The following is a 14,961-nucleotide window of genomic DNA, read 5'->3' on the forward strand; positions in this document are numbered from 1 at the left end:
AGTCATTAAAACTTGTTTTTCAACCACTCCACAAATGTCTTGTTAACAAACTATAGTTTTGGCAAGTCGGTTAGGATATCTACTTTGTGCATGACACAAGTCATTTTTTACAGACAGATTATTTCACTTAGAATTCACTGTATCACAATTCCAGTGGCTCAAAAGTTTACATACACTAAGTTGACTGTGCCTTTAAACAGCTTGGGGATTCCAGAAAATGATGTAATGTCTTTAGAAGCTTCTGATAGGCTAATTGACATCATTAGAGTCATTGCAGGTGTACCTGTGGATGTATTTCAAGGCCTACCTTCAAATTCAGTGCCTCTTTGGTTGACATCATGGGAAAATCAAAAGAAATCAGCCAAGACCTCTGGAAAAAGATGGTAGACCTCCACAAGTCTGGTTCATCCTTGGGAGCAATTTCCAAATGCCTGAAGGTACCACGTTCATCTGTACAAACAATAGTACACAAGTATAAACACCATGGGACCACCCAGCCGTCATACCGCTCAGGAAAGAAACGCGTTCTGTCTTCTAAAGATGAATGTACTTTGGTGCGAAAAGTGCAAATCAATCCCAGAACAACAGCAAAGGACCTTGTGAAGATGCTGGAGAAAACAGGTATAAAAGTACACAAAAGCCACAGTAAAACGAGTCCTATATCGACATAACCTGAAAAGCCGCTCAGCAAAGAAGAAGCCATCGCTCCAAAACCGCCATAAAAAAGCCAGACTACGGTTTGCAACTGGACATGGGGACAACGATCATACTTATTGGAGAAATGTCCTCTGGTCTGTTGAAACAAAAATATAACTGTTTGGCCATAATGACCATCGTTCTGTTTGGAGGAGAAACGGGGTGCTTGCAAGCCGTAGAACACCATCCAAACCGTGAAGCACGGGGGTGGCAGCATCATGCTGTGGGGGTGCATTGCTGCAGGAGAAACTGGTGCACTTCACAAAATAGATGGCATCATGAGGAAGGAAAATTATGTGGATATATTGAAGCCATATCTCAAGACATCAGTCAGGAAGTTAAAGCTTGGTCGCAAATGGGTCTTCCAAATGGACAATGACCCCAAGCAGACTTCCAAAGTTGTGGCAAAATGGCTTAAGGACAACAAAGTCAAGGTATTGGAGTGTCCATCACAAAGCCCTGACCTCAATCCTATAGAAAATGTGTGGGCAGAACTGAAAAAGCGTGTGCGAGCAAGGAGGCCTACAAACCTGACCATGACCATGCACAAAGTAGGTGTCCTAACCGACTTGCCAAAACTATAGTTTGTTAACAACACATTTGTGGAGTGGTTGAAAAACCTAAGTGTATGTAAACTTCCGATTTCAACTGTATATATACACAGTGCATTCAGAATGTATTCAGACCCCTTGACTTTTTCCACATTTTGTTACGTTACAGCCTTATTCTAAAATGGATTCAAGATTCTTTTTTAAAATCATTTTTTTTTGTAAATGTATTTAAAAGAAAAGCAGAAATACCTTATTTACATAAGTATTCAGACCCTTTGCTATGAGACTCGAAATTGAGTTCAGGTGCATCCTGTTTCCATTGATCATCCTTGAGATGTTTCTACAACTTGATTGGAGTCCACCTGTGGTATATTCAATTGATTGGACATGATTTGGAAAGGCACACACCTGTCTATATAAGGTCACACAGTTGACAGTGAATGTCAGAGCAAAAACCAAGCCATGAGGTTGAAGGAATTGTCCGTAGAGCTCCGAGACAGGATTGTGTCCAGGTGCAGATCTGGGGAAGGGTACCAAAAAATGTCTGCAGCATTGAAGGTCCCCAAGAACACAGTGGCCTCCATCATTCTTAAATGGAAGAAGTTTGGAACCACCAAGACTCATTATAGAGCTGGCCACCCGGCCAAACTGAGCAATCGGGGGAGAAGGGCCTTGGTCAGGGAGGTGACCAAGAACCCGATGGACACTCTGACAGAGCTCCAGATTTCCTCTGTGGTGATGGGAGAACCTTCCAGAAGGTCAACCATCTCTGCAGCACCCCACCAATCATGCCTTTATGGTAGAGTGGCCAGACGGAAGCCACTCCTCAGTAAAAGGCACATGACAGCCCGCTTGGAGTTTGCCAAAAGGCACCTAAAGGACTCTCAGACCATGAGAAACAACATTCTCTGGTCTGATGAAACCAAGATTGAACTCTTTGGCCTGAATGCCAAGTATCAAGTCTGGAGGAAACCTGGCACCATCCCTATGGTGAAGCATGATGGTGGCAACATCATGCTGTGGGGATGTTTTTCAGCGGCCGGGACAGGGAGACTAGTCAGGATAGAGGGAAAGATGAACAGAGCAAAATACAGAGAGATCCTTGATTAAAACCTGCTCCAATGCACTCAGGATCTCAGACTGGGTGATGGTTTACCTTCCAACAGGACAACGACCCTAAGCATACAGCCAAGACCACGCAGGAGTGGCTTCGGGACAAGTCTCTGAATGTCCTTGAGTGGCACAGCCAGAGCCCGGACTTGAACCTGATCGAACATCTCTGGAGAGACCTGAAAATAGCTGTGCAGCCACGCTCCCCATCCAACCTGACAGAGCTTGAGAGGATCTGCAGAGAAGAATGGGAGAAACTCCCCAAATACAGTTGTGCCAAGCTCATACCAAAGAAGACGCAAGGCTGTACTTGCTGCCAAAGGTGCTTCAACAAAGTACTGAGTAAAGCATCTGAATACTTATTTAAATGTAATATTTCAGTTTTATTTATAAAAAGAACAATTAAAAAATCTAAAAACCTATGTTAACTTTGTCATTATGGGATATTGTATGTAGATTGATGAGGGGGAAAAAACACTTTAATCAATTTTAGAATAAGGCTGTAACGTAACAAAATGTTGAAAAGTCAATGGGTCCAGCAATCAGATTGGGTTTACAATCTATCCCGTGAGGATGCTATTGCTCTGTGGATTCATTTTGTATTCTTTATAGTACTTAAGTCGCAAACCATTGAATGTTTGCTCTTTTAAGGGTGGGAGTGTTACGGATACAGATATTCTGTATGTGTATTTGTGTTTTTCCTTTCCTTCCTTCTAATCACAGGTGTCCCTTGTGTTCCTGATTGGCGGTCGTTGGTGTTGCACCTGTCAGTCATCAGTTCATCTGCTGATTGCTGAGGTGGACCAATCAGTGGACACTCCTCCTGATTGTACCACCTGCTTCTGGTTTTCATTACCCAATCACATCACACATCCACTGGTTTAAAAACCTTTTTTTTTTTTTTTTGCTTTCTCACACATTAGACTACACAAATACAAACTTCTTGTCACAGACCTTTTTGATAGACAGACTACCTTCATTCCGTTGTTCCTTCATACGCCACATAGTCTTAGCCCATACATCTCACTTTGTCCTGTTCCATGTGAGTATGTATTATTGTGGTGTCTCGTTTGTATTGTCTAGTCACTCGGTTGCTGTTTAGTCCCTATTTTTACCTATGTTTGTTTGTGCCTGGGAAAAGGGGATTTTTAGCAAGTCGCCCTTGGGCATACACTACCCGTAGGAAAACTTTGTCTAAAAACACTAGTTAGACCTGAGCGGACTACCCACTGTATTTGTGTATAGTTAGTAGCAAGCTAGCTGTTCTTGAGGCAGGCAGGATCAGTTTAGGGGTTTTTGAATGTATTATTTAATTCCTTGGGTCCAGCTCAGCCCCTTTCCCCAAACTTTGTAGGGGAGCAGCTCATTCAAGTATTTTGTGGCGTGGTTTGTGCACAGCTTTTTTTGTGCAACTGTTTGTAAGAGTGTCTTTCCAGTTTATCTTATGTGTTGTGTTATGCCATTACATATGAGACCCTCCCAGCTGTTCCAGGGGTAGTGCATGTGATTCAACTTTTCAATTAATGAACTAATCATATCTATTGAATTTTGACAATATAATATGGCTGACCAGAATTTTAAGAAATGTTGGTTCTTCAAGAGCATCCTCAAAGAATCTTTCAGTTTGAGGAAGGTTCTTTAAAGAACCACTCTCCATAAAGGTTATATATAGCCCCAAAAAGGGTTGTAACCGTAGCAGAACCCTTTTTTTAATGGTGCACTCACTCACTCACTCACTCACTCACACACACACACTGCAGAGCTCCATGGGGAGTTCTGAGGAAATGGTGAATGTCTCAAACTGGTAGAGATGGTTTTAACATGTGAACCAACTGCAGTTCCCTCTCTCTGTTTTTTGGAGGCACAGAAAAAGGAAAGTGAATAGAAAACAAATAAAGGTAACAGCAGGTGTCTTTCAGACAGGACCAGGAATTCTACTGAAGAAGCCACCTGGCTAGTTCTTCTGATGGAGGAGCATAACGTTCTGTATCCAAAACCCCCCAAGCTACTGAAGTAGAGACCAGTCTGTGCTTGCAGGACTCTCCCCCGTCAGCTAATGTTTTTTTATTTCGTTTTTTGCCCATCGATATTGTAGTTTATTTGTCACTCAAATATCACATGAATACACATTAGAAATGGCAAAATGTATAGACTTTTGCCCTCTCTTGCTCTACTCTTTCTCTTCTCGCTTTCTCTCTCGAAATTAAACAGTACAGAGAGAGAGTGTGTGATGCTAGTCAGAGGGGGTGGAAGGGTAGGGTGCTATGGGGCTGGGACGGGTGGGCAGCCCCACCCCACAGCCGGCCACCATGCCCACATGGCACCACCCCACAGAGAGAGAGCAGTCCCTTTCACTTCCATACTGTATCTACACATACTCTACACATAACCCCACCTAAACCAAAAGATGCTCCTCTCCTCCACCCCCACCAGAGTTACTAATGGAACCTAAGTGGTTACTTATGGCAGCCCTTAAGAGAGGATATACTACGATATTACGTGCTCTATATTGCAGCATACCACCGCTACACTGTAACAAATTGCTGTAGATTTACAGCAAAACTTTCACAGTTAGCTACTGTAATTCTACACTGAGTGTACAAAACATTAGACATGGCATAGACTAACTAGGTGAATCCAGGTGAAAGCTATGATCCCTTATTGATGTCACCTGATAAATCCACTTCAATCAGTGTAGATGAAGGGGAGGAGACAGGTAAAACAATTATTTTTAAGCCTTGAGACAATTGAGACGTGAATTGTGTATGTGTGCCATTCAGAAGGTGAATGGGCAAGACAAAATATTTAAGTGCATTTGAACGGGGTATGGTAGTAGGTACCAGGCTCACTGGTTTGAATGTGTCAAAAGCTGCAACGCTGCTGGGTTTTTCATGCTCAACAGTTTACCGTGTGTATCAAGAATGGTCCACATCCCAAAGGACATCCAGCCAACTTGACACAACTGTGGGAAGCATTGTAGTCAACATGGGCCAGCATCCCTGTGGAACGCTTTTGACACCTTGTAGAGTCCATGCCCTGACGAATTGAGGTTGTTCTGAGGGCAAAAGGGGGTGCAACTCAACATTAGGAAGGTTTAATGTGACATTTCAGTTTTTTATTTTTAATACATTTGCAAAAATGTAAAATAAAAATAGTTTTTGCTTTGTCATTATGAGGTATTGTGTGTAGACTGATGAGGGGAAAAAAACGATTTAATAAATATTTACAAAAAGGCTGTAACGTAACAAAATGTGGAAAAAGGTAAGGTTTCTGAATACTTTCCGAATGCACTGTAAATAAGGGATTTTCTTATTTCACACAGCACAGGGAGGGTGTGTGTGTGTCTCTGTGTGTGTGTGTATGTGTGCGTGCATGCATGTTCGTATGTGTGTGTCTTAAAGGAGGGAGGACCTGGACTAAATGGATCCATCCCTGGGCACAGTCTTTGAGCTCAGAGCTTCAGATGGAAATACTTAGCATGTTTTAGACGGGTGCTCCTGGCTGTGTGTTTGCGTGTGCGTGTGTAGATATGAGCATCTGCCTGGCAGACCAGAGTAAGAATCATGAAGAGAGAGATGGTCCTCCTCCAGGCATTTGTGATTCACAAAACATGGCTGCCGATGGGCCCTAAGCTACCCACAATAAACACCAGCGAGACATTCATGTGTGAGACCAAATCCTGCCTGCATAACTTTCTCCAATACTTTGGACTATAGGAATGTATGACAGGACTCTCTGGGTTAGAGCAGGAGACACCACCTAATGGCATTCATAACGTGGCTCTCTCTCTCTTCTAAAGGCTGGTCCTATGGTCGTCATTTGCATGGCTTAGGATTGATGTTTCTGTACAGAGGAAACTGGAAGGAAGGGATAAAAGGCAGAGAGAGAGAGAGAGAGAGAATCTGACAGAGTGTTCACCAGGCGGCATTGAAGAGGGACTGACTCAGAGTTCCAATTCCTCTGTGGTCTTTTACAATGGGAGCGCTATCAGAGCCGGTGCCACCATGACCAGTTATGTGAAAACGGAACAGAGCCACAGAAAGAAACACTGGACAGAGTCAGCTGGACTACAATGTAAAACCAAGTGTTTACATAAGTAAACACTTTTCTGTAACACTTTTTAAATGCGTCAAGATATTTAGAACTTCAATGAAAACGCATCACAGTGTTTAGATTGTAAACACATGAACATGTTTATTCAGCACAAGGTGTTTAGGTGTTAAACACTGAACAATTGGGGTGTTGTTTTAACACTGTAGGGTGTATAACCATATTTTCATATTTCCCAGCATGCCTTTTGAGTGAATGTAAGAGATACCCACCCATGACTGTGTTTGTTAGTGACAGAGACATGGTTGTTTCAGTCAACATTTTCATTCTGAAAATCTTCACCAAGTTATTGCTTAAAATGTTCAATTGACTCCATAGAAATAATTAAAATATACAAGCATGTATTAGGCAATGAGTTGACATTGACGAGCAGGAATTGGTCTGAGAATTGTCTATATCAAAGGCATTTATTTAATTAACGTTGTACAATTAATGAGACATTTATACAAGGCATAAATCTTAAGTTACAAGAATTAACAAGCATTACAAAGCATACTTCTAGGCATATAGATCCTCAAGTTAACTTAGAAGACAAAGCATGAACAAAGAGATCCCTATTAGGCCAGAGGCCTTGAAGTCTAGAAAATGAGAATTGATCATACAACCTTCCTCCACAGACTGGATACAGGATAAGAGAGAGAACAAAGGCATTCCATTTATAACATCTGAAAGTGTAACCTTCTCAACCCAAAACCAACCACCATTGACCAATCAAACGATACCAAGTTTACAGAGTAACCTCACCACCAAGGACCAATCTCCACAGGGTGTCACAGCATCTAAGAGCTTGTGTGGGGGATGAGACCAATGTAAATAAGACAGAATTCCTGAGAAGACAATAAACCTTATTTGCATAGAGTAACACAGAGTTCACCCTGTACAGATACAAGTAACCACAGAGATAATACATCCATATAGAGAGCATCAGAGTTATCCTCAGTGAGCAAGTTTCAGATAGATGCCAAACGTGAATACTATAGCATTATTCTATCAAATTAGTCAGTCCTCTGGATACTGTAACAGAGAGATACATTTTGGCCCCTCAGAGGGGCAAGGGCTGACTAATCCTTGGGCATTGTCCTTTGTGCTTTCCTTGTGTTCCTGGACCATTTGCTATGTAGCTCCAGGTGACAGAGAGCACAAAAATGTAGGCCGAGCCTACAGAGGGTTATTTGAGTCATTATGGTTTTGTGTGTAATTCAAATCAACCATCGACTGGAATGATACTCATTCAGCTGACAGCCTTTCTAACCAGAACATGTTTGCACACTCACACAGATGCGCACATGCATGGCTACACACATGACTGCAACGTACACACAGATTCACATACAGACACAGAAAAACAGCCTTTTAAGGGCACATTTTCTGTTGTTCAAAGGGAAAGAAAAATAACTATTTTAGGAACTGAAATATGCAATCTAATAATTACCTTATCACCTAATCAATCAGAGCAGGAGTCTAATTAGATCTTAGAACTTTACTTTGGGAGTTCAAAACTTTCTGAGGTCACAGTCTCTCTCCTCTTTCTATTTCTCGCATGCCGCACGCACACACACACACACACACACACACACACACACACACACACACACACTCAGGTGACATCACCACAGATTGTTGTTTTAGATCTGTAAGAAGTGATGACAGGCTTTATTCACTATTTCTTCTCTCTCTGTGAGGATGCTGTGTGATACTGTTTGACAGTCCTGAGAATGAGGTATTATACAGCACTGGCCAACAAAGAGATTTGTACTCTACTGATAACTGGCAGTTGGAGAGTTCATTACAGTGTGTGTAGCCTACACCGACGGCTGATAATTACATTACTCTCTTGTGGGCCGCTGCTAAACTCTGTCACATGCACACAAGCATAGTGGCCCATGATAATATTTATATGAGCAGAATTCCAGCTATGGATCTATAGAAAACGTGCTTTCTCCAAAAGCGTAGTTTTCTTACACAACTTAAGTCCAGGTCCTCTAGTTTCTACAAACCAAACTGCTCGCAAAGATATAGCATTTTTTCTCCAAACACTTAGCTTTTTAGTTCAGGACTAGGAACCAAACTGGTCACAAAGACCATATGAGCCTTGAGAACTCAGTCTCAACACAACCTTCTCTCTGGCCGACAATCATGAGTGTGGCAAAGTGCTGAAGGTATGTTTGAAACCTACTTTGAAAGGTTGGAATGTCCTTTTGGAACAGACACCTGGATTCTTCCATCTTCACGTGTTCAGAATTTGGACAGCACAAAGAAAAGTGGTGCGCAGACCACATCAATTCTGACCAGCACTCTTACAGAATGAGTTCAGAATGCTGTAGATAGGCTCTATTTGTTCTGTTAGGCAGCACAAATTATTGCATATTTCCTATTTCCTAACCCTATATCCTACCATGAGAGGTTTTGCATTTATTGGAAGTGCTAGAGTATATTTTTTCTTTCTGGTAAAGTTGTTCCCCAAGTACTTGAGAGGAAGCTGTTGAAATACACTGCTAAAAAAAATAAAGGGAACACTTAAACAACACATCCTAGATCTGAATGAATGAAATAATCTTATTAAATACTTTTTTCTTTACATAGTTGAATGTGCTGACAACAAAATCACACAAAAATTATCAATGGAAATGAAATTTATCAACCCATGGAGGTCTGGATTTGGAGTCACCCTCAAAATTAAAGTGGAAAACCACACTACAGGCTGATCCAACTTTGATGTAATGTCCTTAAAACAAGTCAAAATGAGGCTCAGTAGTGTGTGTGGCCTCCACGTGCCTGTATGACCTCCCTACAACGCCTGGGCATGCTCCTGATGAGGTGGCGGATGGTCTCCTGAGGGATCTCCTCCTTTCATCTGTGAAGAGCACAGGGCGCCAGTGGCGAATTTGCCAATCTTGGTGTTCTCTGGCAAATGCCAAACGTCCTGCACGGTGTTGGGCTGTAAGCACAACCCCCACCTGTGGACGTAAGGCCCTCATACCACCCTCATGGAGTCTGTTTCTGACCGTTTGAGCAGACACATGCACATTTGTGGCCTGCTGGAGGTCATTTTGCAGGGCTCTGGCAGTGCTCCTCCTGCTCCTCCTTGCAAAAAGGTGGAGGTAGCGGTCCTGCTGCTGGGTTGCTGCCCTCCTACGGCCTCCTCTACGTCTCCTGATGTACTGGCCTGTCTCCTGGTAGCGCCTCCATGCTGTGGACACTACGTTGACAGACACAGCAAACTTTCATGCCACAGCTCGCATTGATGTGCCATCCTGGATGAGCTGCACTACCTGAGCCACTTGTGTGGGTTGTAGACTCCGTCTCATGCTACCACTAGAGTGAAAGCACCGGCAGCATTCAAAAGTGACCAAAACATCAGCCAGGAAGCATAGGAACTGAGAAGTGGTCTGTGGTCACCACCTGCAGAACCACTTCTTTATTGGGGGTGTCTTGCTAATTGCCAATAATTTCCACCTGTTGTATATTCCATTTGCACAACAGCATGTGAAATTTATTGTCAATCTGTGTTGCTTCCTAAGTGGTCAGTTTGATTTCACAGAAGTGTGATTGACTTGGAGTTACATTGTGTTGTTTAAGTGTTCCCTTTATTTTTTTGAGCAGTCCATAGCCTGGATGCCAGTAAGTTTCTACATTAGCCAAATACCTATTTTGACAATTATTTCCCAGCATGCGCTATTGCAGGGAGATTTTCAGAATAGTTTATTTTACTGTAATACCTGTGTTTTTGCGTGTACATTGATTGGTTGATAACTTTTATTCTACACAGCAAGTAATTTTGGCCACTGATAAACAGTGTGTAGCTTGTGCTTTATTTATGATAGTTTGACAGCTTGCAGATTATGAAGTTGTATACATGTTATTTTTGTATTTTTATTTAACTAGGCAAGTCAGTTAAGAACAAATTCTTATTTACAATGACGGCCTACACCGGTCAAACCCGGACGACGCTGGGCCAATTGTGCGCCGCCCTATGGGACTCCCAATCACGGCCGGTTGTGATACAACCTGGAATCGAACCAGGGGGTCTGAAGTGACGCCTCAAGCACTGAGATGCAGCCAGACTTTCCCGACTCGATAGATTGTATGCAGTGCACTGACTAGTTTTTCATGTACATTTTTTTACTTGAGAAATACTGCACCAAACACTTTAGCTAGATATGCAATTTTGTGACTAAGACCTCCTCGGCAAGAACGTCTAAATTAATTACAGATTTCTTGATTTATCTTAGATTCATTCTGACTATTTTAAGGAAGTTACTATTTTGAGGAAGTGGCTATGTTTCAAGTTTTTCAAGTTTCAAGTTTTAATATCACATCCACAATTACAGTGAAATGCCTTTCTTGCAAGCTCCAAACCCAACAATGCAATAATCAATATCAATGTAGCACTAAAAATAACACAAGGTAGAACAAAAACACATGAGAAATAAAAACAAGAAATAAGAACACGAGAAAGTAAGAAGCTATATACAGGGTCAGTCCCAGTACCATATTTACAATGTGCAGGGATACTGGAGTGATCGAGGTAGATATGTATAAGGGTAAGGTGACTAGGCATTAGGATATATGATAAACAGAGTAGCAGCAGCATAAATTATGATTGTATGTGAGTGTAGGTGTGTGTGTATGTAGTCAGTATAAATGTGTCTGCATGTTATGTGTGTTGAAGTGTCAGTGTTTGTGAGTATGTAGAGTCCTGTGAGTGTGCATAGAGACAGTGCAAAAATAAAAATGTAATACAAGGGTCAACTCAGATAGTCTGTGTAGCCATTCTGTTAGCTATTTAGCAGTCTTATGGCTTGTGGATAGAAGCTGTTCAGGAGCTTGTTGGTGTCAGACTTAATGCACCGGTACCGCTTACCATGCGGAAGCAGAGAGAACAGTTTATGGCTTAGGTGGCTGGAGTCTTTAACGATTTTCCAGGCCTTCCTTTCACACCGCCTGATATAGAGTTCCTGGATGGCAGGGAGCTCGGCCCCAGTGATGTACTGTGCTGTCCGCACCACCCTCTGTAGAGCCATGCGATCGAGGACGGTGCTGTTGCCATACCAAGCAGTGATGCAGCCAGTCAAGATGCTCTCAATGGTGCAGCTGTAGAACTCTTTGAGGATTTGGCCCATGCCAAACCTTTTCAACTTCCTGAGGTGGAAGAGGCGCTGTCGCACCTTCTTCTCGACTGTGGGCATGTGAGTGGACCATTTTAAGTCCTTCATGATTTGGATACCGAGGAACTTGAAGCGTTCGACCCGCTCCACTGCAGTCCCGTCGATGGGGCGTGTTCGCCCCCCCGTTTCCTGTAGTCCACCGTCAGCTCCTTGGTCTTACTGAAATTGAGGCAGAGGTTGTTGTCCCGGCACCACACTGCTAGGTCACTGACCTTCTCCCTGTAGGCTGTCTCACCATCGCCAGTGATCAGGCCTAAAAACTACCACTGTCGTGTCGTCAGCAAACTTTATGATGGTTTTGGAGTTGTGCGTGGCCATGCAGCTGTGGGTGAACAGGGAGTACAGGAGGGGTCTAAGCACGCACCCCTGTGGGGCCCAATGTTGAGGGTTAGCGTGGCGGAGGTGATATTGCCTACCCTCACCACCTGAGGTCGGCCCGTCAGGAAGTCCAGGATCCAGTTGCAGAGGGAGGTGTTTAGTCCCAGGATGCTAAGCTTGGTGATGAGCTTGGAGGGGACAATGGTGTTGAATGCTGAGCTGTAGTCAATGAACAGAATTCTCACATAGGCATCTTCTTATCTAGGTGGCTGAGGGCAGTGTGGAGTGCAATTGAGATTGCATTGTCTATGGATCTGTTGGGGCAGTATGCAAATTGGAGTGGGTCTAGGGTGTCTGGGATGATGTGTGCCATAACAAGCCTTTCAAAGTACTTTGTGAATACAGATGTGAGTGCTACAGGGCGGTAGTCATTGTGGCATGAAGCCTCAGAGTTCTTGGGAACAGGAATGATGGTATTCATCTTAAAACGTGGGGATTACAGAGTGGGACAAGGAGAGGTTGAATATTACTGTGAATATGCCTGCCAGCTGATCTGCACATGTTCTGAGAACGAGTGTTGACCTGATTAAAGACCTTACGTCGGCTAGGAGAAAGAGATCACCCAGTCCTCTGGGTCGATGGGGGCCCTCACGCACGGTACAGTGTTGTTATTGTTGAAGCCTGCATAAAATGCATTGAGTTGGTCTGGAAGAGAGGCATCGTTGGGCAGATCATGGCTGAGTCTTCCTTTGTAATCCATAATGGACTGTAGCCCCTGCCACATGGGGTGGGCGGTGGAGCCTGTGTAGTATGATTCCACCTTATTCCTATATTGTCCTTTTGCTCATTGGATGACTCGTAACGGGATTTCTTGTACTTGTTCCTGTCCTCAGCCGTAGTCTAAGGGTTGTCTACAATAGCCCTGTGTGAGGTAGCCCTGTCCTTTAGCTTAGCGCCAACCTCTGTGTTAATCAAGGGCTTTTGATTGGGGAAGCAGCAAACCTTCACCGTGGGGAAAACATCACCAATGCATTTCCTTATAAAGCCGGTGACGGAGGAGGTTAGCTTGTCGATGTTATCGGTGGAGTCTCGGACCATATTCCATTCAGCGCTAGCAAAGCAGTCCTGTAGCATAATCTCTGATTCTCAGGACCATTTCTGAATGGAGCGAGTCACGGACACTTCCTGTTTGAGCTTCTGCTTGTAAACAGTAAAGCAGAAGTACGGTGTCATGATTTGATTTGCCGAGTGGTGGACGAGGGAGGGCCTTATGTGCTTGCTTGTGGGTATAGTAACAGTGGTCTAGGACTTCATCGCCCCTAGTGGTGAAGGAGACGTGTTGATGGAAGTTGGGCATCACACGTCTTAATGACGCAGAATTAAAATTGCTGGCGACATGAAAGGCTGCCCCCGGATGTACGTTTTCCTGCTTGTTTATAGCCTCGTACAGTTCGTTAAGTGCCAGCTTGTTATATTTCTTGTTCTGAGGTGGAACAGTCATGATAACAGCTGAAAACTCCCTCGGGAGGCAGAAGGGTCGGCATTTGACCGTCAGGTATTCCAAGATAGGTGAACAATGGGTAGAGACTACCATTGTGCTTAAGTCAGCACATCATTTGTTGTTGATGAAGAGGTAAACCCCTCCCCCTCTTGATTTACCAGAATCCAATGTCCTGTCCGCTCGGTGAATGGAGTATCCATCAAGTTGGATAGTCATGGGGAGTAGCTTGTCTGAAAGCCATGTTTCAGAAATGCAGAGAATATTGCAGTTTCGAGAGTCCCGTTGGTAGCAAATCCGTGTTTGGATGTCATCCGTCTTATTACCAATAGAATAGAGGTGGCAGATTTTCCCTTTGGCTTAATCTTACCAGCAATCCCCCTCTCCTGCCTCTGTAATGCCGGCGTTTCCTCTTGCATTCCCCGGAAATTGGATCGGAATTACAGAAAGAGCCCAGGGCAGATGAGTCGAAGTTGAAGCCGGAATTGGAGTAAATAACTGCCAATATGATGTTCAATAGTTATTGTCGATCATAAGAAATGATAGCGGATACATTTCATAAAAGTAAAATAAAGATAAATGACAAAATAGCGAAGTTGGGTCGGAGCTCGCAAACGATGGTCATCCAGTACGGCGCCATCTTAACACAATCTTATGTTGTTGCTACGATGAGTTAGGATATCGTACCTGCCAAGGTACGATATGTGAACTTAACACACCCACATCAAACCACACCCCCAAGACAACTCTCGTTTGGCTTCAGTCATGGCCACTAGCATTTCTTAATGAGCAATCATCAAAATGAGGCCAAATCAGGAAGTGCTGTCGCCCTTTAAACAGTTATGTTACGTTTGATACCGGTGCTCCGAGGCATGCGTCAAAATCACTAAGCAGCTAACTTCAAAGCAGTGTGCCGATGCATGTATCACTTTATCAGAAGTACGTCATCAATGACGTCCGAAGCTTCGTTTGATCACATGCTTTTTCAAACAGTGTGTTGCAAAATGCGAGATCCCACTGATTACGCCGTGGTTCCGGTGCTTTCAAACACTGACCTCTACTGGACACTGTACTTACAAATATAGTTAGGATTTTGTATAAAAAGCTTCACGTGCCTTAGCAGGTGGAGGATGGAACAATCATGGACATGAGGGTATGAGATCGAATCCTGTTGAAGGCACACTATTTAGAAAATGTTTCTTTCTGCACTGTTGTTCAAATAATTTGTTTTATTTAGTATAGTATAAGCTTCTGTCTTAAGCGTCCTAAATAATGCCATAGATACAGTTTTTTTTTAAATTGTCAGCTTGAAGGCAAAAAAGTGAAGCATGAAGTAAGATGCAAACCTGGTATTCTAACTGATTACTAAAGCCAACGACTTATCGCTGCGCCACAGTGTTATAATGAAAACATTGGAGAAAAAATACCTCTATCTGATTATCACTTGCTGCTATTTATTGTTGACCAGCAAATGTCATTCATGTGCATTATGAATAGATAATGAAGCTCT

Source organism: Coregonus clupeaformis, chromosome 27 (genome assembly GCF_020615455.1).
Source record: "Coregonus clupeaformis isolate EN_2021a chromosome 27, ASM2061545v1, whole genome shotgun sequence".
NCBI classification, from domain to species: Eukaryota; Metazoa; Chordata; class Actinopteri; order Salmoniformes; family Salmonidae; genus Coregonus; species Coregonus clupeaformis.